The sequence below is a fragment of the Macaca nemestrina genome, chromosome 15 (genome assembly GCF_043159975.1).
Source record: "Macaca nemestrina isolate mMacNem1 chromosome 15, mMacNem.hap1, whole genome shotgun sequence".
NCBI classification, from domain to species: domain Eukaryota; kingdom Metazoa; phylum Chordata; class Mammalia; order Primates; family Cercopithecidae; genus Macaca; species Macaca nemestrina.
The window spans coordinates 45,465,154-45,492,842 of NC_092139.1; the positions used below are offsets into that span (position 1 = coordinate 45,465,154).

General features: G+C 39.3%; 1 long non-coding RNA gene across 1 annotated transcript in view; it reads right to left on the bottom strand.

Annotated features, from left to right (window-relative positions):
- Positions 1-3,708: 3,708 nt before the first annotated feature.
- Positions 3,709-27,689, bottom strand: part of LOC105481512 (uncharacterized) — an 80,649-nt gene continuing 56,668 nt past the window's right edge. The window contains exons 4-7 of the long non-coding RNA XR_986998.3: positions 20,618-20,726; positions 19,587-19,750; positions 4,803-4,935; positions 3,709-4,125 (exon numbers count right to left, since the gene is read on the bottom strand). This is a non-coding gene — a long non-coding RNA (uncharacterized lncRNA). The remainder of the gene's footprint in view (positions 4,126-4,802; positions 4,936-19,586; positions 19,751-20,617; positions 20,727-27,689) is intronic.

The window sequence follows — 27,689 nt, forward strand, 5'->3', positions numbered from 1 at the left end:
AGACTATTCCAAGGCTTAGGTCATCTTATGTTTGGCATCTATTTACTGTCTTTCCCCTTGAAGACAGTAAATTTTTCATATTTTTCTCATTATTATGTCACATAATTTTGGATTGTATCCAGAACATTTTAGTTTCATCTTGCAAGTTTGTAGGTCCTGTTATAATATAAAAATGCTAATTTTCTGAGCAACTGATAATAAACATCATTAGCTTCAGACTGACAAGAAGTTTCGCCTGCAGTGGTGGTGGTCTCAATGTCAATTCTGTTTTCAAAGTCTTTACTGTGCTCTTTGGGCCAGGCTGATGCACGCTGCACTTGGAAAAGAGCCTGAAATTTGAGTCATAGTTTATATTACATTTCAGCCCTCACAATCTTTGCTATGCCTTGGTGTTGCTCCACACACACTTAGCTCAGGGTGAGTCCAAGAGTTATGTCATTACATACCCGAAATTGGGAATTCCATTTCTTCAGCTCTTTCGTCTCTAAATTTTCTCCCACACATTCCCATAATCAATGACCTTTTTCCCCTGATATTTCTAGCCAGAAAGATTGAATCTTCTTAGATGTTTAGCCTCTCACAATGTCATATACTCTTGAGTAAATAGGGTTACTTTAAGGTTAAGTAGCAAAAGAAAGGAGAATGAGAAAAATGTCATGGATTGTGCACACTCTGGACAATAGGAGCTTCTTTTTAGCTCCTCAGGCTAGAAAGACAAGCCTTCTCTCATGGTTTTAGGTTTTTGCTTTACTACCATACATCTATGCAGCTCAGTTACTGAGCTGCTCTGGGCAGGGTTTGGAAGTAAAAGATTAAAAAAAGGAGATGAGGGATTCTCCCCACATTCTCCAGCATACAGAGGTCCTTTTTACTTGTCTTTAGTCAAAAAGAAGGGATTCTTCCCTAAAGCGTTTGCTTTCAGCACCTGCTGTGCAGTTCTAGGACTTAAAACCCCTCTTGAGACAGTGCTGAGAGACAAAGAAAACAACAACACGAAACTCACCTGCCATATTCCACCCCTCTGCTCTGTCCCTTTTGGGTCATTATTCATGTTTTAGCATCCATCTTCAACCACTTGCTGTGGTTACTTTGCAGAGACCTTGGGCAGTGCTATTCACAATCTGCCCAGATTTTTTAGTTGTAATCAGTAGGAAAGACAGACTACACTAGACTTATTCCTTAGCCAGCCAACATATATATTTCAATGAGCTGGCTTCTCTCTTACTGGCTGTCTCACCATGTGACACATCTGCTCCCCCATCACCTTTTGCCATGATTGGAAGCTTCCTGAGGCCCCACAAGGAGCAAATGCCAGCACTATGCTTCACATACAGTCTACAGAACTGTGAGCCAAAATAAATCTTTTTTCTTTATAAATTACCTAACCTTAGGTACTCCTTTATAGCAGTGCAAAATGAAGTAACACAGGTACACAGTATATCTCTTATATGACAGTTTTGTTTCTACACTTCTGCCCCCATTACATCATACTTCTATCCACTTTAAGGTCTTCCTCATCACAAGGGATATGCTATTGTGGTACTAGCCACAAGTATTTATTTATTTTTGCAGTGCCTTATACCATGTAATCCCCTTCTGAAAGGACAAACTAGAGAAATGACTTTTGTGGGTGCCCATCTTTAGTACTTGACCATTCTATTTTGATGGCCTTGGCAGTCACTCAACACTCAGCAGAAGAAAGAGACAAGATAATATTTGGATTTTAGGACCTAGAAGTCCTAGTTCTATGTGGAAGCACGTCTACAAAGAACAGGTTAAGAATCTATTTCTTTTTCCATTTGGTAGCTAATCATCAAGAATCATTTTGGAATACTTCTCGGCAAATCTCTATGGGATAATGGCCATAAATGAGACCTAAAACTGAGCTGTATTTGAATAAGAACTTAGCCTCCCTATTAATCCTCTCCTCACCCCCTAAGCATTTCTTATTAGGTATGACAATCACTTCCAATTCCACAAAGCAAGGAAACTTAGAAAAGAGCAGGCTCTTCTCCAGGATTTGGTAAGTATCTAGTCCTGAACTTGAGTGGGGCCCCACCATGCATAGGGAACCAGTTTACAAAACATGTACATAACAGGATCTCAATAATTATTTCTTTGAAGAAGAGAAACATGCTATGCTTGCTATCACTATTCATAGAAATTTTTTTTTTTTTAATTTTTTTAGACAGGGTCTCACTCTGTCACACAGGCTGCAGTGTAGTGGCGCAATCTTGGCTCACTGCAACCTCTGCATATCAGGTTTGAGCAATTCTTGTGCCTCAGACTCCCAAGTAGCTGGGATTACAGAAACGGACCCTCACACCCGGCTAATTTGTGTATTTTTAGTAGAGACAGGGTTTCACCATGTTGGACAGGCTGGTCTTGAACTCCTGGCCTCAAGTGATCTGTTCGTCTTGGTCTCCCAAAGTGCTGGTGAGAGGTGACAACGTGCTAGCAGCCCTCACTGGCTCTGGGCGCCTCCTCGACTCCTCTGGCCTCGTTGGAGGAGCCCTTCAGCCCGCCGCTGCGCTGTGGGGGCCCCTCTCGGTGGCTGGCCGAGTCAGAGTCTGCAGCCGGCTCCCTTTGCTCGGAGGTGTGGAGGGAGAGGTGTGTGTGGGAACCGGGGCTGCACCAGGCGATTGTGGGCTGGTGCGGGTTCTCTAGGTGGGCGCAGGCTTGGCAGGCCCCGCACTCGGGCAGCCAGCTGGTGCCCGCTGGGCTTGATCAGGCAACAAGCTCCTTCTGGGCTGCTTGGAGTGCCCCAGCTGGGTGCCGCAGGGTCCTACGGGGAGTGCTAGCTAGAGGTGAAGCTGGCTGGGCTTCTGGGACAGGTAGGGATTTGGAGAACTTTTCTGTCTAGCTAAAGGTTTGTAAACGCACCAATCAGCCCTGTGTCAAAACGGACCAATCAGCTCTCTGTAAAATGGACCAATCAGCAGGATGTGGTTGGGACCAGAAAAGGGAATAAAAGCAGGCCACCCCAGCCAGCAGGGGCAACCTGCTCAGGTACCCTTCCACGCTGGGGAAGCTTTCTTCTTTCACTCTTCATAATAAATCTCGCTGCTGCTCACTCTTTGGGTCTGCACCACCTGTATGAGCTGTAACACTCACTGAGAAGATCTGCAGCTTCACTTCTGAAGTCAGCGAGACCACGAACCCACCAGAAGGAAGAAACTACCTACATATCTGAACATATGAAGGAACAAACTCCGGACATACTATCTTTAAGAACTGTAACATTCACCAGGAGGGTCCACGGCTTCATTCTTTAAGTCAGTGAGACCAAGAACCCACCAATTCCAGACACACTGGGATTACAGGTGTGAGCCACCATGTCCAGCCTGTAGACCAATTATTTGAAAATCATGTATGCATTCTCTTAACCAGAGAATGTAGGTGTCAATATCCTGCTATTCTATAACACAGAAAGTTTCCTGAATTTCTGGAATATGTAATACCTTCACCTCTGAGGTTTAAGAAACTACATGAAGATTCCATTATTAAATTATAAATGTACAGTTTTCATGATAGTCTTCCTGGTATTTTTAAGCAATAATAAAATGCTTCCAGGAAAAAAAAAATACGGGCCAGGTATGAATACTGCTCTGAATAAAGAAGAAATTTTGCAATTTTAAAAGCTGAAGCGCTCCTGTATATCTAAAATACTAAAATCTTGCTACTGACAATAACACTAATACGTGAGTACAAGTGGTTTATTTGGAGGCAATCCCAGGAAACTGTGATAGGAGAGCAGGAGGAAGACAAAGCAAAGAGGAAAGGCAGTCTTGGGTGCATTAATAGGCAGCTTATCACATGAGCAGCTAGAGCATAGAACACATCTTATTTAGAGTTGTCTCACTTGAAAGACGAAGGTTGAAGACTGCTCCTTGGACAACGCCTTCTCCATTTCCTCATCCTTCTCACCTGCCTGTGAATGGGCCAAGCCTGGTTCCCATTGCCTAAGAAAGTTGTCAAGGAAGATGCTCAAGTGCTTGCAGTAAGAAGCAATCAGCTTGCAGGGGATGGTGAGGGCCACTAGCTGTGCCTCTGTCCTCTTTGTTTTTCAGTGTAGATGATAATTACAGGAGACTGATGTAGTCCTCAGCACAGGCCAATAAGAGACTGTTAGAAGGAAAGTGGGGGAAGATCGATTATTCTGATGACTCTTCACCATGTAATCTTATTGAGTATAAAGTCAAGCCTGAAGAATGAAATCTCATCTTTTCTGTTTTAATATATGTATTGCCATTAACTAACACAGGTAACTAAAAGTTATTTTCTCTCCTTTTTCCTTTGTCAGTGGATATTTTTACTGTGCTTTGATTGCTTAAGAGTATCATTTACAACATGTCCATTCTAAGTCAAGCAAGAAAAAGAGCAGTTTGTTCAATCTTTTATCTCCACTATATTGGTTTAAAGGATCATCTCTCTCTACACCCTACAGTTGCCTTTAGTTCTACATTTATTGGAAGCAACCAACCCCAGTGGTGGCCTATTTAACACCAGCACAAAACCTAGAAGGTTTAATTGAAAGCACTGGCATTCAAGCTGTGCTTAGTAGCTTTCAGAAAAAAACTATGTATTTAAGACCGGTATTGAGTGGAACCCCATGGGTCTCAAGGCACAGAGCCCAGGGAGCAAGATCTGAAAGAGCAGAGAGAATGTCCAGTCATAAGTGATCACAATTGTGACTTAATAATACAGAATGAATAAATTGTTAATAGTTTAGATAAGGGACTGTCAAAATAAGATTAAAGTAGTCTTTCTTCCAATAATAACAAAAAGATTATAGCACCAACCTATTCCTTTTTTATAGCTGATAATTATTCACAGATACAGAGGAGATCAGCAAGGTTATTTTTCTGTCACTGCACTGCTTGACAACACATCTCAATTATTACCCTTTGTTCAGGACTGATGTCATTTTTCTCCCTGTAATACATACGGTTAGAAGATTTTTATGGCTGTGGTTTCTACCACCATGAAACTAAAACAGAGTCAGAAATTTTTATGTAATTATAACTTCAGTGTTTAAAAAGCCCATGTCAGAATTGTTAAAGAGATATTATGCACCGAAAAATCCAAGTAAAGGTACCAAATAAAAGCTTCATGAAATAGGTAGATATCACCATGTCCTCATTAAGTAAACCAGAAATCGTTTCTGTATTGGTATTTTATTTTCAGGCTAATGTTTTACCAAATACCTTTTTTTGAGGCACTTTATATTTAAATTTGTGTTTTTATATATGTGTTTATATATGTTTTACATGTGTGTGTATGTGTATTAACCCTTCTTCCTCAAAATAATTCTCCAGAGAGATTACAAATACAACTAATGTATACAAATACAAATATAACTACTTTTCTGAACTCCACAGTCAACATATAAATCGGCTAAAAATTCTTAGTGAGTAAATAAACCATTCAAATAAAAAAAGACACAGATTCTCCACAGAGACCTAGTACACTACTGGGAAGACCACTGATAGATATTAAATATTGAGTGAAAGATCACGTGAATAGCACACTCTGTATATTCGCACACTTAGTCATGACATTCATAAATATTGAACCCCCAACTGTGTGTGCAGAACTATTCAAACGCTTTTGGGGAATACCAAGAAGCATCCTACTTCCCATCTTCATTTTGCTCCATAGCATTTATCATTGTCATGTGTACTATACATTGTATTTCTTTGTTTTCTTTATTGTTCTCCCCTACTACAGCAGAGGTCCCCAACCTTTTTGGCACCAGGGACTGATTTCATGGTGTTACCGGTAGAGGTTCTTGACTGCAAGCTGTCAAGGTTCTTGGCGTTTTGAACAAATAATTGGAAAAACGTGCAAGAAAGCAAGGAAAGAACCAAGCAACGAAAGAACGAAAGCAGGGATTTATTGAAAATGAAAGTACACTCCACAGTGTGGGAGTGGGCCTGAGAAGTGGCTCAAGGGCCTGGATACAGAATCTTCTCTGGTCCAGATGCCTGCTAGAGGTTTCCCACTGGCCACTTCATGCTCACCTCATGTAAATGAAGTGGTGGCCTGCAATTGGAGGAGTTGCAAAATGGAGTTACAAAGTGACCTGAAGTGGAGTTAACGAAGTTCACACTTCTGTGCCAACATCTGATTGATTGCTTTTTGTAACCAATCAGAGGCTGAGGAGGAGTTACAAAGTTGCACTTCTGGGCAAAGGAAGACTGGACTGGCCATCAATCTGATTGGTTGTGGACAGTCAATTTCCCATCTGCTTGACAGAAAAGGTCGGTGGGGGGGGTAGTTGCAAAGGGAGTAGTCTCTGGTCCTTTTGTTACTTAGGCGTGAAAAGTTAGGGTTTTCCTTTCAATTTAATTCTAGGAAGTCAGCATGAAACGACCTTAGGTTTCCTCACTCCCGACCCTATACTTCTACCTCAATGGAAGACATAATTTTTCATGGATGGAGGGGGGATGGTTTCAGGATGAAACTCTTCCACCTCAGATCATCAGGCATTCTCATAAGGAGTGCGCAACCTAGATTCCTCATATGCGCAGTTCACAACAGGGTTCGAGCTCCTATGAGAATCTAATGCCACCACTGATCTGACAGGAGGCCGAGCTCAGGAGGTAATGCTTACTCACCTGCCACTCAGCTTCTGCTTTGCAGCCCTATTCCTAAATGGCCACAGACCGGTATTATGGGGGTCCCCTGTTGGTATGGGTTGGGGACCCCTGTACTAGAGTACAGGTCCTTTGAAGTAGAGACTACATCAGATGCTGTCAGCATACTCACTTTTATCCCCTGATATGGGCTGAATTGTGTCTCAAAAAAAAAAATTATATGTTTGAAGTCCTAAGCCCCAGAACTTCAGAATGTAACTTTATTGGAAAAAGTCTTTACAGAAGTCATCAGTTCAAATGAGTTCATTGGGGTGGGGCTCTAATCCAATATGATTGGCGTCCTTATATAAAGGGGAATTTGGATTTGGACAGACATGCACAGAGGGAAGACAAAGTGAAGATGGAGGAAGAGCACCATATGTAGGTGGAGGATTAGAACGATGCCTCTACAAGATAAAGGATGCCAAAGATTGCCGGCAAACCACCAGAAGCTAGGAAAGGACAAGGGAAGATTCCTCTGCAGTTTCAGAGCAAGCCTGGCCCTGCCAACACCTTGATTTCAGACTTCGGGCCTGCAGAGATGTGGAAACTTCAGTCGCTGTTGTTCTAAGCCATCCAGTTTGTGGTGTTTCATTATAGCAGCCCTAGGAAACTGACACACTGCCTCAGCTCTTTTTACTTCAATCCACACTGGCTCACTTTTATTACGTATGATTATTTGCCTGCAAGCTTTTTCTAGTTGCTGGAATTCAGATCTGCAGGAGGGTCCAGGAGTTCATGTGGCCTCTCCCTGCAAGCAGCCCTGGTGGGAGTTGGTGGGACTATAAACCTCTCAGCTCCCTTACCCATCAAGTGTGGTAATACTGAGAAAGGTGTTTCCTCGGGTTCCCTAATAGGTTGAAGCTCTGGTTGGCCCCAGTGTTTAACCTTCTGGAAGACATACCTCTTCCTTACTTACTCTTCTTGCCGTCCCACTTCCCCCACACCTGTACTGGTGTTTCCTGACATCACTTCTCCAATAAACTGCCTGCAGATGAACCCATATCTCCAGGTCAGCTCCAAGAGGCGTGCAGCCTGAGACAGAGTTTCTGTAGCTCAGTGTGAATTCTCTTGACTAAGAACAGTGCCTGGCAAGTGGTGGGTGTTGAATATATATTTATGGATGAGAGAATTCATGAAGTAGAATACTTATCACTTTACTTGCCCTCAAAGATTCCGGAAGTTAGTGATCAAATGCAGAGTTGGTGAGTAGGAGCAGGTGACCTGTTGCAACAGCAATGCAAGAGAGTCCACAGGAGAGTTTGAGGTTACAAGCTACATGAAGAGTATAGACAACAAGCACCCTCAGGACCTTAAGTGGAAAAAGAGAGCACAGAGGGCATTGGTAGGCTCACAAGTCTTCTCTGAAGGGTGGTAGTCTTCTGCTGAAGGGCATATGCCACATACTCACTATTAGAGAAAGAGACTTTTGCTGACCTTCCTAACCAATAGGTGTTCTATAGTAGAAGAGACCATCCCTAAGCAATGTTATAGTTGCGCAAAATGCACAAAGCTTGCCAGTCCCAAGTTCCATAGCAATTCACTAGCTGAACCAAAATGAAAGCTGAGGTATTATTTTTAGAGAGAACTTGATTTGACTCTGGTTAATTCAAATCAATGTGCATTAATCAGATTTACATGAATTTCTAAACACTAATGCATGTGAGGTTGGGGAGCCTTCTTATTGTGAAATTTAGAGGAACAGTAGAAGAAAATCCATGGGCATGACTTAAAATAGACACCTTTAAATACATTGCTGTAATTACTACTAATTTCTATCTCCATCACTACCACTCCCTACTAAAACCAGTAGCTATATGGTAGGTACTGTGCTCAGAGTTTATGTGAATTTTCTCATTTAATCACCATAATTATGCTGAGATAGGAATTTTTATGTGCAGATGAAGAACCTGCATAGAAAATAACAGAGCTGAGATTCGAATGCAATTCTGTCTGATTCTAATGCAATGCCCATGTGCAAAAATGTTGAGTGTGAAATGTAATATGAGTGTTTTCTTAATCTTTTTATCATGTCCAGTTCTGTTCAAGGAATCGAGATCAGGCCTCAAAAGCTGTGAGTTGTTTTGTCTAGTAGATAATGACAGAGAATTCATAGTTCTGCAGTTCAGCATGTATTATAAAAGGCAAAATATGGCAGACAGTATTTTCTAAAGATGACCACACCATTGTATGTCATATCCCACAGGCTTATCCTACGATATGATATTGACACTCCTCCATTGAGAGTTAGAGCCTATGTCTCATCCTCAGGCACTAGAAAGCAATATGGCTTTTCCTGACACTATTCTTTGGGATATACACTTTGCGAACCCTGAGCCAACAGGTAAGAAGTTCATCTACTGAATGAAGCTGCAATGTGGGGCAATGACATGGAGATCTATAGAAACAGAGAGCTATGCCTTAGGAGCCCCAGCCTCACCAGCACTATTAGAGTCTTTCCACCATCAACAGGCAGACAGGCCAAGGAGTAGGGTTTTAGGTTTTTTCATCTTGCAGCCCTCTTTCCAGTGGAAGACATGTGAGGAGAGAGGAGCTATTCCCCATCAAGTTCTGATAATTTGTAAGCAAAGTAATTCTACTGTTTTAAGCCACTACATTTTTGGGTAATTTATTATGCAGACAGAATAACAGGAACATAAAACAAAGGTACTTAACTAAGAGAAAGACAGCCTAATGCAAATGAATCATCCCTCCTTAAATTTTTTTCCTGAAAATGCATATGAGGAAAATGTCAACATGGGCTTACTACATTTATCTTTTTCCCCTCTGTTCATGACATAACTTAAATCCTGGAAGTCTACCTTCAATCGGAAGTGAAGTGGATTTGAAGACCTTTCAACTTGGCCTCCAGGGAAGGTTCTCCTCCTCAAAGTTATTGAGTCTTAAGACTTTGATCAATTCTGAGATAGATAGCAATGTCTCAGGTCAAGAATGAACTCTATTTTTCAGCTCTGCAGAAAAGGTTCACAGCCTCTAGTCACAGATACAGCTGGTTAAGGTTAATGCTCTTATCCTTTGGTTTGGGGAGGATTTATGTCAAGATTTAGGCTGATTCATCTTTGAGATTAATAACATGAGGATGTACCCCAAGCAAGATCTAACCAAAATGCAATAATGGGAACGTCCCAGTATGAAACCTGGCAATACCTCTGCCCAATTCACAGACTGTCAATTCAACCCTTTCATACTACCTAATCCAAGAATATGTGCTGTCTTTGTTCATTTATCTCATTTTCTATTTAATAAGAAGATCCTAAGGTTTCTAATTAGTTTGACTACGTATCTTAATAACATTAAAATACCAGGAGAAATGGCCTGTGTGCACTGATAGACTATTTAAGATCCATTTAGACACTGGTGACTTTCATAAGAAATATTACATTTCCACAGCCCTTAGGCCACAAAAATTTTTCTCAGCCCATTTGTTTTCATCTCTACCCTCATTCCCTATTTGAAGAAGGGGAAAGATGGAACTTTCCTGTATGAGCTTATTTCCAGCTCTAGTCATTCTGTTACTTACTTTTCTCTGGCCCTGTTAGTCTCTTGTGGTTCCTTGAATAGAGCAAGAATATGTTGGCTTCATGACCTTTGCACTTGCTCGTCTTTCAGCTAGGATACACTTTTGGTTTGCTCTCTCTCTCTCTCTCTCTTACACTTTTGGTTTGCTCTCTCTCTCTCTCTCTCTCTCTCTCAAGAGCTTTCTGTTGTATAGGAACGACCATGGGTTTGTGGGTTACTATTCATCTTGGTAGAGGGAGTACTTGCTACTTAATTTTGGGTTCTCAGAAAACAAAACTTGAAACAATTATTTAAATTTATTCAGGAGGGGACCTCAGAAAATATCAGTAGGGCAATAGAAAAATGAAAAAGGGAAAGGAAACCAGTCAATGAAATGTGTATTATCAAGCCAGTTCCCACTGTGGGCAACCAGGGCTTACTCCCACGTGGAAACTCTAGGCACACAGTTATCCCACACAAGGAGTAAAGAAACTGAAGTATTTATTTACCATAGGTTGAGGGCTCCTCCCAGTATTTGTGCCCAGGCAGAGCAACATCTGGAAGGCAGAGAAAGCCTCAGTCAGGGAGGAGTAGCTGCTAGCACAGAAATCAGGCCAGTGTGCAAAGAAATGCTGAATGTCATATGGACAGGACACAAACAGCATCTGCCAGGCCACCACTGGGAACTATTTGTAAAAGTACTATGCCAGTTTAAAGGACTAGTGATTATGCATATTTGGTATAAAAAGTCCAGGCTTCCTGGAAGAGCTGTCATTTGATGTGAATCTTAATAGATGCTTTTGCTTCCCATCAGAAACCATAAGCTTTCTCCCACAAGGGAGGCCAAGAGTCTAGAAAAGGTCTTTCCAGGCAGAAGGAAGAGGAGGAACAAAGTGGGGGCTCTCTGGGAAGCAGGGACTCTGGTTCTCTGGACACAAGTGGGAAGCGCTGCTCATCACTAGCAGAAACAGCAACCTGTAGATACGTTAACAGGGTGAAATATTTTTATTTAAAAAGATGCTAAAAAAATCTTGAAAGAATTAATGAGGCAATATAACAAAAGTAAGAGAAACAAAATGAGGGCAAAATATGAAGAGATATTTCACTGAAGAAAATATACGAATGGCAAATAAGCATATAAAATGTTCAACATCATTAACCATTAGGAAAACTCAAATAAAGACTATAATGAGGTATCACTACACACCTGTTGGAACAACCAAACTTTAAGGTAATGATAATACAAAATGCTGGTGAAGATGCAGAAAATCTGGGCCTCTCATACGTTGCTGGTGGGAATATAAGATGGTACAGCAACTCAGAAAAATTGCTTGACAATTTCTTTACAAAAATAAAGGCAACTAAGTATATACTCACTATACAACCCAGCAATTGCAATCCTGGACATTCATCACATAAAAATTAAAACTTATGTCTGTACAAAAACCTATATGTGATTATTCGTAGCAGTTTTATTTGTAATATCCAAAAATCAGAAGCAATCAAATGTCCCTCGAGAAGTAAATGGTTAAACAAGCTGTGGAGTATCATACTGTGAAATATTCCTTGGTAATAAAAAAAAGTAAACTATTGATCCAAGCCACAACCTGGATGGTTCTCAAGGGCATTATGCTAAGTTTTTAAAAAGCCATTCTGAAAAGGCTACATATTATATTATTCCATTCATATAATATTATCAGAAAGGCAAGACTGTAGAGATAGAAAACAGATTAGTGGTTACCAGGCATTAGAAATGGTGGAGAGGAGGGAGTTGAGTATGACTACAAACACACAGCATAAGAGAGTTCTTTTTGGTAGTGGAATAGTTCTGTATCTACATCATGTGGTTGTTGTGAAAATCTACCCATGTGATTAAAATGATATAGAACTATACCTGCACATTGTAGCAGTGTCCATATCTTGGTTTTGCTATTGATATATATTTTTGATGTCTATATATTTTTTGAAATAGATAGATGGATAGGTAGATAGAAAGAAAGAAAGAAAGAAAGAAAGAAAGAAAGAAAGAAAGAAAGAAAGAAAGATAGATAGATAGATAGATAGATAGATAGATAGATAGATAGATCAAGCTAGCTAGCTTGTTTGGAGGTTCTAGCAGGGGAGTGCAGCTACTCGTATGCCCTTGACTAAGACCGGTCCTCCTCTATCTGGGATGGTCATCCTCTTCAACTGAGCATGCAACTTCGGGAGGGACGCACATGGAACGGTGAGGGAGGAAGGGGACACCCATCTAGCCAGTCAGGTCAGCTGAATCAACCTTGGTGATCAATGGGGTGAAAGATGCCACAGCCAGATAGCCCTCACATCAGATAGACAGATGACTGATAGAGAGACAGAGACAGAGAGAGAGAGAGAGAAAGAGGTAATGATGTAAAATGTAACCACTAAGAAAAACTGAATGAAGCCTACATGGGACCTCTCTGTGCCATCTTTGCAACCTCTTGGGAGGCTATAATTATTTCAAAATAAAAGGCTTGAAAAAATACTAAGGATCTTCAGCCAGTTCACACAGTCAAATCTAAAAGTGAACAGCGTTGCTTGGACATGATTGTAAATTTTCTACTCTTGTTATTGAATAGAAAGAAAGTTTCCCAGAGGGCACATTAAGAGGGTAGAGCCTGCTGGATCTTCAGAAAGTGTCCCCTCGTAAGCAGCACCTGGATCAAGAAATACACCCTTATCTTTTTCTGCCATTATCCCCCATCCCTATAAGGGTCACCACTGTCCTTTCTTCAAACCACATAGGTACATTTTGCTTATCTGTGTGTCTTATATAGATGAACCAATATACTTTTTAATGAGAATTCTAGTTCTTTTCAATGTACCTATTACATTTTTGCATAAAACAGTGAATTGTCCTCTTCAGCTTAAACCCATAACTTAAAAAAAGGAACCAAGTCACCTACTCCAGGATTAGATATTGATTCATTTACACTCAGTGATGTAAAAGTCATTTGCATCATCAACTTCTACCTAAGTATACCTCCCTAGGGATGAGGGAAGGAGGAAAAGGATCAGGCCAATGTGGGATGGACGAGGGGGAAATTCTGTAAAGCCTGATTCCAGAAATGACTCTCAAATCAGTGAAATTCTGCTTTTTGACATAATTATGTGTGAAGTACGGTTATTTGTACCTTCACTTTTTCAGTTCAGCGATGGGAAGTGAATCGCTGAAGATGTTTTGATTGTCTAAACAAGATCCAATTTCAAGCTAATCTGGGTAATGTGTGTGTTCTACATGCAGACATAATTTGTTTTTGAGAAATGACTACTAAAGGAAGTTCCTAAATTGACAGAAAAAAATGTTCAGTGTATCTCTCAAAGGGAAATGGAGGCTAATATTGTGGTCCCTTGTCTGACTCAGTGACCTGGAGTTGTAAATGCCCTTCATTAGGCCTCGTTAGCTTTCACTGGGGCTGAACGTAATTCATTGAGATGAAAGATCTCAAAAGATCCTTATTTTTCTGAAGGCTTTTGCCATCTGGCAGAAAAGATTCCTTCCTTTGGAACAAATTTGTTTTACAGGAATAAAGAATAACAGGAAGTGTACTCAAGATATACACCCATATGTGATAGCCTGTACATCAGGCAGATAAGCTTCTAGTTGAACGTTAACCATGAAATCAAAACATCTTGATAAGTCACTTCCTCTCCCTGTCCCCACAGCACTCATGCTATAAATAAACACATTTGTATATAACTGTTGAAAAAAGTATCCCAATGTCAACTCTACATTTTGATTTTAATTTTAAGATTATCAACTTGGTGTGATATATAAAAAAATTAGTACTTACCTTTTGTTACTTTCAGCTTCTTTAAAAATCTGTAGTGCTTTAATAAATTTCATCTATTGTCCAGAATATAATTTTGAATACTCCCTTCCCCACCATATTGAAAAATCAATGTTTTAAATCTACCTTTGAGTGACATATTCTATGCAGTTGACAAGCCTAGCTTCCTGTCTTTGCATTTTCCTTTTCTTTTTTCCTTTGGTACTTTAGGGTAAGTTGAATGCCAGAAAGCAAAAGAAAATATCATAGCAATGGATTAATTAATACTAAACTTTCCTCATTATCACGTAGATGGCCAGGAGTACATTAGGAACAATCTTGTACAACATAAAGGAAAACAGTCATGTAGAATACATTTTTTTCCTCATTGCTTATCAGGGGAAAAATCTATTTCCAAAAAAGAGAAAGGAAAATCAATGTCAGTTCTGCTTTTTACTGCTGTACTTTAATTGGACCAGTGGTAAAAATGAGTTGACCTTTTAGGACCATTGATTTCATTTGGATGTATTTGTTGCACATAATATTAGCTACCTCCTAAATTTCAATAAAAACGATAGTCAATAAGATGGATCTGTGTGATTCAAAATATTTTCCAGTTAAGAAAACATGGCAGTAGTTGTTATTATTGTTACTGTTGTGACTATTATATATTTAATTATTACTTTGTGAGAAAAAAATAAATAAATCCAGCACCTTCTCAGAAGCAAGTTCAACACCTGCTTCTCTCCAATGGAGCTCTAAGGAAAATTGAGACTCCCTATAAGAATGAAGCAACCTGGGAAAATAGTCACATAAAACCCAAGATGCTTTCAGGACACATGTTTGATTAAATGCAGAAATAAACATTCCAAGTGAATTATTGGTTTGGATTGAAAAAGATGTCAATGGTTCAGTTTTGTTTCTGTCCAGTAGATTTGGAGAATATATACTTTGTTCCTCTATTTTCAGTCCAGTGAAAAATATTTGAGACCAGGCACGGTGGCTCAGGCTTGTAATCCCAGTACTTTGGGAGGCCACGGTGGGAGCATCACTTGAGCTCAGGAGTTTGAAAGCAGCCTGGGCAATTTAGCAAGACCCTGACTCTACAAAAAATATGTGAAAAATTTAGCTGGGTGTTTTTTGCCACCTGCCAGTAGTCTCAGCTATCTGGGAGGCTGAGCTGGGAGGATCGCCTGAGCTTAGGATTTCGAGGCTGCATTGAGCAATGATTGTGTCACTGCACTCCAGCCTGGGCAACAAGAGAAACCTTGTCTCTTAAAACAAAACAAAACAAAACAAAGCAAAACAAAACAAAAAAAACAGAAAAACAAAAAACTAAAAAAACTATATATATCTACATACACACACACACACACACACACACACACACACGTAAGTTTCATCGTGCACTTTGTGATTCATTTGACTGATATTCTGGTTTTTATTAAGTTCAAACAACCTTTCCAAAGGGGTTTGCATTTTTATAAGCAACTGAAGACTGAAGAAAAGTTTTATGTTAATGTAGCTACCACTGAAAAGTGTGTGTGTGTGTGTGTGTGTGTGTGTGTGTGTGTATGTATGTGTGTGTGTGAAACAGGGGGATTTATGTGTAGGAAATTTTTAATAAGGGAAAACTAGTGTATTTTTAGAGAATGTCAGAGTTAGGTCTCAGGGCTCTGTCTCAAAGTACAGTTTCAAAAGCTTTATCTTAATCCTTTAGATTTTACAGCTTATTTACACTACTTGAGAACATTTTTCTTTCCTTATGCAGAGCTGTGGGAACAAAAGAACCACCACCACAATAAAAATAGCTGAATTCAGAGATGCCTTTCCTTGTGTTCAAAGAAGAAAGCTGTAACCTGTCCACATGGCCTGAAAGCCTATGAGCTTTACACAAAACTGCTGCATTTTGAGGTTTCTTGAAAGAGTTATTAATGTTTTAATAACTTTTTAACTTTCCTTTCCCATTTTCCTGCACTGCACCCTTTATTATTGGACTACGCTATTTAGTGACATGAAAGGAAATCGAAGTCTTGGGCTTCATGACACACAGCTTGGTTTAAAATAGCTCTTCTACTTTTAAACTGTATATACAGGTTTATCTTATTTTTGACAAGGTTTTGCAAACATTCTTGATCCTATTTGACTTTGTGACATTGGATTTGAAGTCCTTCTTCCGGAGGTTATGTTAGGACAGTACACAATATGTGAAACTGAGCTTAAGATTTTATGCCCCAGCCTTTTATTACACTGTAAGTGTTCTTAGCATTTAAACACATTTCATAATCTAAATCTAAGCTTTTTTTGAGTAAGCATGATATTTCTTTACTAAGTTTATCACCAAACCATATGTCAAAAAAATTCTTTTAATTTTTTCCTCTAGAATTACAATGTTCCAACTCAAGGAGAATGCTGCTTTTTGATGAAGGAAATTGGAAATAGAATATTGACCATGACTCATTTTATGGGGATAGTTCATTAACTGCTTAATAGTGCCAATAATTCTTTGTGCATAAGGACCTCTTTTTAAAGAAAAATCAATTAAGTGTCTTGTAGATGATAATGTTATACCTTATTATTTATTGATTAATAAGCTGAAGGATGACAAAAAGATATTATTCAATATAGTCAACAAAACGATTTGTGTTTTATTGATCACAAAAGTATATTTTGGAAACCTAACATACAAGCATTATATTTATTCATTTCACAAATAATGTGGTATTCAAGTACTTGCAATTCTTAGTAATGATTTTTTAGTCCCCTGAAGACCCACAGCATCATCTCCACAATTTCACAAAGTCGGATTTCTTTAATATATGTATATATGCACATACATATTTAAAGGATATACTCACAAATATAGTGAGATAGATGAAGGCAGATTTAATGTTCCCCTCAGCTTGACTAAACTTGACACAGGTTTCTTTCTGACCATAGATCCCTGACTTCCCTTTTCTTAGAGCACTCACTTTAGAAAACTTGTAAGTGCAAATTGTTTCTTTCTCCCTTTGAAATGTATATAAATCTTTTTTAAAGCCTCTTGGCAGCATGAAGACCCAGGAATGTCTTCTTCCTCAAGGACCTGGGAGCTATTCTTCAGAAATAGAAGCAGCAAGGAAGATCATGCCCTTATTTCCCAGTCTCTGTGCGAGGATAGGAGCCCAAATTCAGCCTTGTTCCAACCTGAAAACTATCTACTGTCATGAAGATACAAGAAAATTTACTTTTCATTTGGAAGACACTTAGCGAACACAGGTGGCCTATAACCCCTCATCCCAACTCTTAAAAACTCTCAACCCTTTTCTGAGCTGAGTTGGGTGCTGGCCTCTCTCCTCTATTGCAATAGGCTTAAATAAAATCTTTCGTTCTTGTTTAACTTAATCTGGTGTAACTTTTTTGACAAAATATGCCACAAGAGAAATCGCTGAATCAGTGACAATTTCTTCTTGTCAATAAGTAAGAAAGCTGTAACTCTCTCACACAGACCTCAAAGACTATTGGGCTTCATATAAAATGGCTGCAAATTTGAAGTTTCTCAAAAGAGTTATTAATGTTTCAGTAACTTTTCAACTTTTCTTTTCCTTTTCCCCCTTTATTATATGTATATATACAGTACGTCATATATAAAATATAATACTTGTTATATAATATATAATATTTATATAATAGTACACATTATTAAATTATATAGCATAATATGTTACACTATAATATAATAGTAATATATTATTATATTATACATTAATAACAATATATAATTTGTTATTTAACCTACTATATAATGTATATGCTATATTATGAAAGGTGAAAGGGGAAAGAAAAGTTGAAATTTCACTCTTTATTATATAACATATACAATACATACAACTGATTCTCATTATTCACAGTAGTTATGTTCTATAAAGTCACTGCAAAGACTGAATCAGCAAATAGTGAACAATTGCTCCTAGGGAAAATACACGATTAGGTTTCTGAGAGTCTCTGGTCACAACATTTTCACCAACCCACAAATACATAACTTTGCTGTATGTGTTTTCTGTTGAAAGACACCTTATTTAACATATATTGCTGCTTCATTAACATTGAACTCACAGTCTACAGCACTATAACTCAGGCCTAAGCGAAGCTTATCTAACACACGTATGTTCTCCATAAGGCACATCACAGTTTTCTTGCACTTAGAAACACTTCAGCAGTATGCTTTGGATCCATTTTAAACAGCAAAAGTACCAACAAAAAAAGGACAAAAATGTGAAAAACGTAGTAATAAATACACCAGAAAAAAGGCCCTTGTTTATAGTATGAAAGCTGAAAGAAGTCAGAGTAGTGCTTTGTTCAACCTCCACTGGAAATGTATACATGGAGCTATGCTAATTTTTTTTTTTGACAGAGTCTTGCTCTGTCTCCCAGGCTGGAGTTCAGTGGTGCGATCTCGGCTCACTGCAAGCTCCGCCTCCTGGGTGCACGCCATTCTCCTGCCTCAGGCTCCCAACTAGCTGGGACTACAGGTACCCACCACCACGCCCAGCGGATTTTTCTGTATTTTTAGTAGAGACGGGGTTTCACCATGTTAGCCAGGATGGTCTTGATCTCTTGACCTCGTGATCCGCCCGCCTCGGCCTCCCAAAGTGCTGGGATTACAGGCGTGAGCCACCGTGCCCAGGCGAGCTATGCTAATTGTTTGCCTCTCTGTGCATGTTCACAAAAAAGTAAAAAAAAATTCTATAAGTACTGATCTGGGATTACAAATACATGTTACCAGGCAAATTAAAAAATGTGGACTCTGTAAATATTGATGATCAACTGTGTATATGCACTTGAAGCACATATATGTGTACATATATACATCTGTTATATATTATTTTATGTTAAAAAGATATATATCCACACATATATTTGTTATATATTTATATGTTATATATAATTAGTTTTTTATGTGTGTGTGTGTGTGTGTATGTGTGTGTGTATATATATATAGAGAGAGAGAGAGAGAAAGGAGAGAGAGAGCCAGATTGCCTCATGATTCTGCTTCTCTGATTAATCGAAATCCTAACTGAACCAGGGTTCCGGTGTGTATTTAAAAACATCATTTTGAGAAGTGCTTCTAGGCTTCACCAGACCACCAGTGGGGACCATGTCTCCAACAATCCCCTGCTCTAGGGCATATGGTCAACTTCTCCAAATATGCCCAAACTTTTCTTTTCTTGTCTAGAATCCATCCCAGTGTACAACATGTTATGTCTGCTATGTTACTATAGACATAGACATATTCAAAATAGGGTGAGCCACTTAGTTAAGAAGAAACAAATGGCTTCCCAACACTCTCAGTCGGAAAGAAAACAGCCAGGGGCCTTGAAGAGTCAGCTGGTTGGTGAGAGAATGAGGATCTACTACGTATTCCTTTCAAACCAGTCAGAACCCCAAGCCAATTACACTACCCTCTTCAAAGCCCTGTAACACAAATGTTTTCGATTTCCAGGCACAGTAATAATAATTAATTACTTATTCATAAGAAATGCAAATCTTCTGATTCCTTCTTTAAATACGTTAAATGTGAAGTAGCAGGTGGTTTTCAATTCAGTAAACAAACTGCATTTGCTTGGATAGATGCGAACAGTGCCACTGCTATACTTACATCTCTCCTGGCTGAGTGAATGCTTCTGTATCTTCTAATTTTGTTAAATCAGATATAGACAGTTTTGAAAAGCAGGTTCCAAAGTTATCTTACAAAGGCACCAGAAGGCCACATCAGCTTCTTTGTATCTTTGATAGTAATGACAAACACAGTGATGGACTTTTCTAGAAAGCCAAACAAAAGAGTAACTTTTTTAGACAAAATGGGACGTGAAAATAAGGCAATGTGTGAACCAGGATTGGATCCTGGAACAGGAAAAAAAAAAAGCTGGTGTACAGGGCATTTTTATAAAAATGAACAAAATCATGTCCTTCGCAGCAACTTGGATGCAGCTGGAGGCCATTATCCTAAGCGAATTAACACAGAAATGGAAAAACCCAACACCACATGTCCTCATTTATAATGGGAGCTAAACATTGGGTACACAAGGACACAAAGATGGGAACAATAAACACTGGGGACTCCAAAAGCAGGGAGGGAGGGAGAGAGGGAGGAAAAGGCTGAAAAGCTACATAAACGGTATTATGCTCGCTACCTGGGTGATGGGATGAATTCTACCCCAAACCTCAGTGTCACACAGTATACTTATGTGACACACCTGCACTCCTGAATCTAAACTAAAAGTTGAAACTAAAAAGGGTGTGATTGATTGGAGTAATTTAAAAAATATCTGTTGATAGAATATTAGTATTATATCAATATTAAACCTCTTGAATTTGATAATGTACCGTAGTTATGGAAATGAAGAGCCTTGATCCTAGGAAGCACACACTGAAGAATTACAGGTAAATGGGCATAATTTCTGCAACGTGTTTGCAGTGGTTGGGAAAAAATGTGTCTCTGTGTATGTGTATGTGTGTGTGTGTGTTTGTGTGTGTGTGTAAAGGGAGTGAGAGTAATAAAACAAACGTGGCAAAGTGTTAACAATGGGTGAGTCTGGATGAATGGTATGTGAAATGTCTTTTCATTAGTCTTGCAAGTTTCCTGTAAGTTGGTAATTATATAAAAATTGCAAAGTAAAAAACCAGTACCTCTACTTTATAAAAATGCAGGCATAACTCAAAATGCCTTCACTATTACATGCTCATTTACTACTTAGTTGTTCCAGTAGTCAAGAGCAGCCATTATTATCTCCAATCCCTAAAAAAAAAAAAAAAAAGAAAGAAAAAGAAAAAAATGGTTATAGTAATTACCTGCCTCCCATCTGCCCTTTATTCTCACAATAACAGGTAAGATTGACTGTCTACCAGCATGAAGAAAGCTACATAAATTAAGCAACTCTTCTGTTCTAGTTATTATTGTTCATAACAAATCACTCTAAAATGTAGTGTCTTAAAACAACAATTAATTTCTTACCTCTCACAGTGTCCATGGACAGGAATTCAAGAGGGACTTGCTTGGATATTTCTGGCTTGGAGTCTCTGGAACAGCCAGGAGCTGAGGCAGCCGGGTGCTGGATTGGGTCTCTCTCTCTCTCTCTCTCACTCTCTCTCTCTCTCTCTCTCGCTCACTCTTTCTGTCTCTTTCTCTCTTTCTCTCCCTCTCTAAGTAGTTTCAGGACCTTTCCATGTTCTCTTTCCACGTGGACTAGATTGGGCTTCCTCATAACATGGTGGCCTCAAGGCAGCTGAATTGTTCAAATGGTGGCTTAGGAATCTCAGAAGCTGTCCTGAGAATCAGGTCTATGTGGTCTTTTATAAAACAGCTTCAGAAATCCATAGAGTTTCTTCTAACACAGTCAGAAGCCTGCCCAGATTAAGGGGACAAAACATAGACCCCACTTGCCATGGGCTGTGGTCAGACTGTTTGTGTCCCCTCCAAATTCATAGGTTGAAACCTAATTACCAATGTGATGGTGTTACGAAGTGGAGCTTTGTGGGGATGATTAGATTATGAGGGCTTGGGAACAGTGCCCTTACAAAAGAGGTCCCAGAGAGCTGCCTTGCCCCTTCCACCATGTGAGAAGACAGAGAGAAGCCACCGTCTAGGAATCAGGAAATAGAATCTCACCAGAGATTGAATTTGTTGGTGCCTTGATCTTGGACTTCTCAGCCTTCAGAACTGTGAAAAGTAAATTTCTGTTGTTTATAAGCTACCCAGTTTATGACATTTTGTTATAGAAGTCCAAATGAGCTAGGACCACCACTTTTTGATGGCAGGATAGTCAAACTCACACTGTAAGAAGAACATGTGAGATGAGAGACCTTCTTATAGTCAGTTTGAAACTACAATCTGTCACATCTTTCTAATATACATTTGTGAAATCAGATCATCATGAATGACCTCAAGTGAAATCTATTCCTAGATTATTTGTAGTCTCAAGGCCTGTGGAGAGACAGACTTTTCTCAATAACAGAGAGGGCTCAAATCAATGCTTTTGGTCTGTTTCATTTCTACAGTTTCTAAATGTCTTGTCTATATGTCATAATGTTTCTGAGTAAAAAATCACACATGCATGCTCCAAATTACTGCAGGTATCCTTGGATCACATAAGCCTTCTAGGATAGTGGTGCGAGACCAGATGGAGTCAGTGTCTTAATTGTGAGCGCTCTTGAAAGCAGAGCCTGTGACAAGCCTTCGGTGCAAATAGTTTATCGGGAAGTTCTCTCAAAGATCAGGAGTGAGGGCAACAGAGAATGTAACAGGGATAGGAGGAAATTCAATCCAACAATCCATTATGGAGTTGTAAATGAAGCTTGTTGTAAATGAAGATCAGGGAAGAGAAATAATGATCCATCACCTTCTTTCCCAATTAGGTAAGGGTTGCCCCAGTGGGTGCAGACAACCCGCACGCTTCCATGTTAGGTCCAAACAGGCCTGGGCATACATCGAAAGATGAAAATAAGTGGCATGAGCTTGATGCAAATGGCTGTATCATAGGTGAGTCTGAAAGAATGGGAAGTAGGGCTCAGAGACATCCAGAGCACTCATAATTGCTAAACGACGCATTTCACATCCTGAGCAAGAAAAGCCTATTTTCCTTTGTGTCAAAAAATAGACACAAAATATTAACAATTGTATTTAATATATTAACAATTTTGAGGTGCTGAGTGCCCATAATGAAATTTTCAAATGTTTTCTGAGCCAAACAAAACTATTATTAAAAATTAATTACATAAACTTGCCATTAAATAGATTATATTAAAACAAAGTTAAACATAATTTATCACTTTGTAATTATTTCACTACATTAATTATTCTGTATGGTCTTGCTATTAGTTATATCTTTTGGATCCGTATATTGAAAATACTACATAACGTGCCCTCCCACCTATCTTTTCTCAACTCTGTGTTGTCACATCGGTGATGTCACATAGGTAATTGAAACCAGCCATGGTGGGAGTGTTTACACCACAGAAATCAGTAAACACTACAAATCAAGGCTTTTATCTTTTCTGTTTGTTTGTTTGAGAGCAGGTCGTTAAACATTTCCCAACACAGCAACAATCATTTTCACTTCTGTCCTTTTCATTCCTTCTACTTCCTGTTGATTCCTGTCTTCTCCTCTCACCCCCATTCTGGTAATGTCATGTTTATGTTCATTGCCTCAAAAAATGGAAGATACACTAAAAGGAGAGGAATAACAACTGTTTTCCAGGCTTTTGAGTTGTAAAAGGTTAGGCCCTCTGGGAAGAAAGCAAGCTCATATACACAGATAATAAAATAGATTTTTGAGAAGGTAAGATTCGGAAAAGCAAAGTTTACTGGCTTACTCACCCCTCAAACAAAATAAGGAACTTGGGGAGAAGAATGGGCATGGGGGTGGCTCCCTAAGAAAGGAAAACCATAAGACCTTAGGCACACCTCCTTGGGGCAAGATTGATTGAAAACCAGGTTAGCTTTGGAAGAATGAAGTAAGGATTAAGCCTCCTTTGGTGAAATTCCAAGTAGTCAGGAAGACTATGGGTTAGAAATAGAAGCAGATTGCATCTAGCCAGTTGGTCTTCATCAACTTGACCAAGTCTCTGCTTTCAACCCCACATGGCGTAGGTCTCCTGCAGACCAGGATGGCATGACAATGCGAGAAAGACCCTCATCTGGGATCTTGCAACAGAACTTTAGGATTATGCACCAGTAATCTGTAGGACCAAAGACTGACAGCCATGTGAAGGATGGCTCACAAAGATCAACGTGACAGAGGAATCCATACCCCTGATCCCATGCTATGCAAACCATGACACCGTGAATACCTCAGAGCTAAACATCCAGCCCTGGGCAAACATGTGGAGATCCTGAATTAACTGAAATTAAATTATACTTTATTGTGGCATAGGGTCTTATAATAGAAATTAACTAGAGTTGCAGAAAATCAAGACAACTGAATTCTTACGCATTCGAGTTTGTGAGCTTGGATTGGTACCAACTAACCTTGACTGGATGGGAAACCGAGTTTTGAAAAATTACCTATTTTAAGTGTTCTTTTTGAGTTCATTTTACCATTTGCCATATGAGGAACAGGTATATGCCTGTTGCTTCCAAGGGTCAGGTGGATAATAGGTTGTATTAATTAAACTAGTGGTTATGCCAGTGAGGGGTGCCTATATGCTAAAGGGATTTCAAGGGACAAAATTTTGGAAAAATGAAAGTGTGTTATCAACTTTCTCATGTCTTGTCTAACATCCAGGAATCATCCTCATGCCAGGACAATGTCTATCCCAGACATCAACATACTAAAAGAAACCTACATGTTCCCCTCTTTCTTTAACTTTTGTGAAAGATCGTAGTATTTTTACAAATATTCACTGCCCATCTGTGAGAGAGGATTCTATTTGCCTACTCGGTTGGGACCTGGCTTGGCCACATGACTTGCTCTAACAAAGAAATGTGAGAGAAGTGATATGCTTACTTTTCCTTTGCCCTCATGACCAGCAATGTTCCAGGTTTTAGAACATTGATTGCAAAAATGACTCACTTCTCACTTCTCCCTTTGTAATATGATTTTATAGCAACCCCCACAAAATTTGAAGATCCCTGTCCCTAGAAGCTGGGCTAGCCTGAGACATGATTTGGTCAATAGAATGTGGTAGAAGCAGTAATGTGCCTTTTTGTTAACTAATTTGCAGGAGGGTTTACACTTTTCCATTTGCTGTTTTGGAATCCTGACACCATCATGTAATTCAGCATGGGTTAGCTGAAAGAGGAGAGACCAGTGGACCAGGGATTCATTGTCTTAGCTGAGGTCATCCTAGACCAGCCTATGCCAGTCCATCCCCAAATAGGTGAGTGAGCCAAGTTGAGCTCAGCCGAGCCAGGCCCAGATCAGCAGAACTGTACAGCTGGCATGTAGACTCATGAGAAAAAAATAAGTGTTTATTGCTGAGAGCTGCTGAAGTTTTGTGGTGGTTTGGAATTATAGGATTAATGTGGCAAGAAATAACTAATAGACAGATTGAAGCTGGTCTGTCAGTCTGCAACCGGAGTACAGAAGATGTAGGACAGAGCTACAGCAAGCAGGCACAAGGCACAAAGCATTAACAAGAAAGAAACATTCATGTAAGCCACTGAGATATGGAGTCCATTTGTTACCCAGAGTAGCCTAGCCCATAGTGATTGATATACCAATCGATATGCCTAACTGTGTTTGGTTCCTCAACTTCTCATTTCTTTTATTCTTGCTGGTTGATTTCTTTTCTATGTTTTCTATTTCATAGAAACTGGGGTTGCACAGATCTCCTATGACATGGACATACAGCCACTTCTTTCTTGGTTATTCATCCTGAATTTTCCCTGACTTTGGTCCTATTTTTTTTAACTTTTAAAAATGTTATTTTTTTAAAGAGATGAAGTCTCACTATGTTGCATAGAATGGAGAGCAGTGGTGCAATGGTGCAATCATAGCTCACTGCAGATTCGAACGCCTGGGTTCAAGTGATCCTCCCATCTCAGTCTCCCAAAGTGCTGGGATTACAGGAATGAGCCACCACATCTGGCCCCAGGCCTTAGTGTTAAGATTCATTTCTTTCCCTTATATTTGAGGATCCTGGGACCAAAATATTGGGTTTTGTTGAATGAGACATTTTTTCACTTTGCTTAGTGATGAGAGTCTGCAAGACAAAGCCTAAGGTTATATTTTTGGGGGTCATTTGCAGATTACTTTTAGAATTTACTTACTTTTATGTTTATTCACAAGGTCATTTAAGGTATAGTGCCAAGCAACCAACAAAGCATGACTTATTTTTCAGGTTGCTGGAAAATTGCTGAACTCTCCCGCAGTATTTTAAATAACAACTGAACAACTTTCAAAACAGCCCATCCATTTTCTCTATTAGAAATACAGGTGCTACCAGAGAGCACTGTAGAAGATGCTTTATTTCTGTCATTCAAAACATGGTTAGACATTCCAATGGTAAAGAGTAATAGAAACAGAAAATTGTAAAAGAAATTGTCACTTCACTATATGTGTTAATGTGAAATGTTATTATTGCTTTGGAAAGTCTGCTTTGACCATAACACTTTTCTCACTCTGCCTTTAAATTCCAAGTAATTCTAGTTGGAGGAAATACTGTCATCTTCTGAGTTCTCCTATCAAAACTCTTCATGCCCCGTAAGATCAAATGCAAGGTTATCCTAGCTACAACTAGGAGGTTAACTCCTAGTGCTGAGAAGGCCATGGATGAACATGGAAATGCCTCTGGTTAGGAACCATTGCTGACTGAAACTTCCACACACTAATGGTGGGTGTGGACATTGGTACAACCACTTTGGAAAGCTAGCACTAACCATGACAGTTCAACATTTGTAACCCACCATGACTCAGCGCTCTTATTCCTAGGTACATATTTAATAGAAATGTATATATTTCTTTACCAAAGGTGTATAATATAATTTTTTTAGAATCTTACTGTGCCACACAGGCTGGAGTGCAGTGGCACAATCATGGCTCACTGCAGCCTAGAACTCCCGGGCTTAAGAGATTTTCTCTCCTCCACTTTTCAAGTAGCTAGAATACAGACATCCTCCATCATGCCTGACTAATTTTTAATTTTTCTTTTGCAAAGATGGGGCCTCACTTTATTGGCCAGGCTTCTTTTGAACTCCTGGCCTCAAGCAGTCCTTTCATCTCAGCCTCCAAAAGCACTGGGGTTATAGGCATGAGCCACCACATCCCATCCTATAATAGAGTATTTATAGCAGCATTATTCATAATAGCCCTAAATTGGAAACTACTCAAATTTCCAAAAGAAGTAGAATGGAAAAAATAAATTGTGGTATATTCATACAACAGGATGCTCCCCAGCAATGAGCATGAATAACCTACAGCTACAGCAAAACATCATGAATCAATCCCACAAATATAACATTGAGGTGGAAAAACAGATGCAAGATTTTAGACTGCGTGAGTCCATTTTTATGAAGTTTGAAAATAAGCAAAACTAGTCTGTGGTGTTAGAAATCAGGATGTTTGCTACTTTTAGAGGGTGGTGACTTGGAGGGGGCTATGAGGAGGGCCTCTGGGAGGATGATAATGTTCTGTTGGCTGATCTGAGTGTTGGTAACATGGGTATGTTTCCTTGTGAAAATTCTTTGAATTGCACTTTTATTTTTTGTATATTCCTCTGTATGTGTGTTATTGTTTACTAGAGAGTTAAGGGGAAAACAAGACAAGAAAGAAAACAAACAACTATTCCAAACTGTTCTTTTGATTATAACCCTATTATAAAGTCTCCTAATATCACTGATCTCTTTTTGTTGTATATGTTCCATTCAAAATTTTATATTCATTTGTGTGTCAGCCTTATATATGCCAAAACAGTGCCTGGAATATATAGACATTCAATAAGTAGTTTTGAAGGAAATGAAAGGATGGATGGATGGATGGATGGATGGATGGATGGATGGATGGATGGAGGTCTAAGTTCCCAACTATTCAGTGAGCAACATAAGGTCAGAAATTGTTTCTTGTCTTGCTCACCAATGAACCACCTATCTGGCACAATGCCTGATACATGGTAGGCCCTTAATATATATTCTTATTTTAAAAGACAAGAAGAAAAGAAAGGAGGAAGGGCGGGGGGAGGGAGGAAAGTAGGGAAGAAGGAAGGAAGGAAGGGAAGGGAAGGGAAAGGAAAGGAGGGGAAGGGAAGGGAAGGGAAAAAGCAGGAA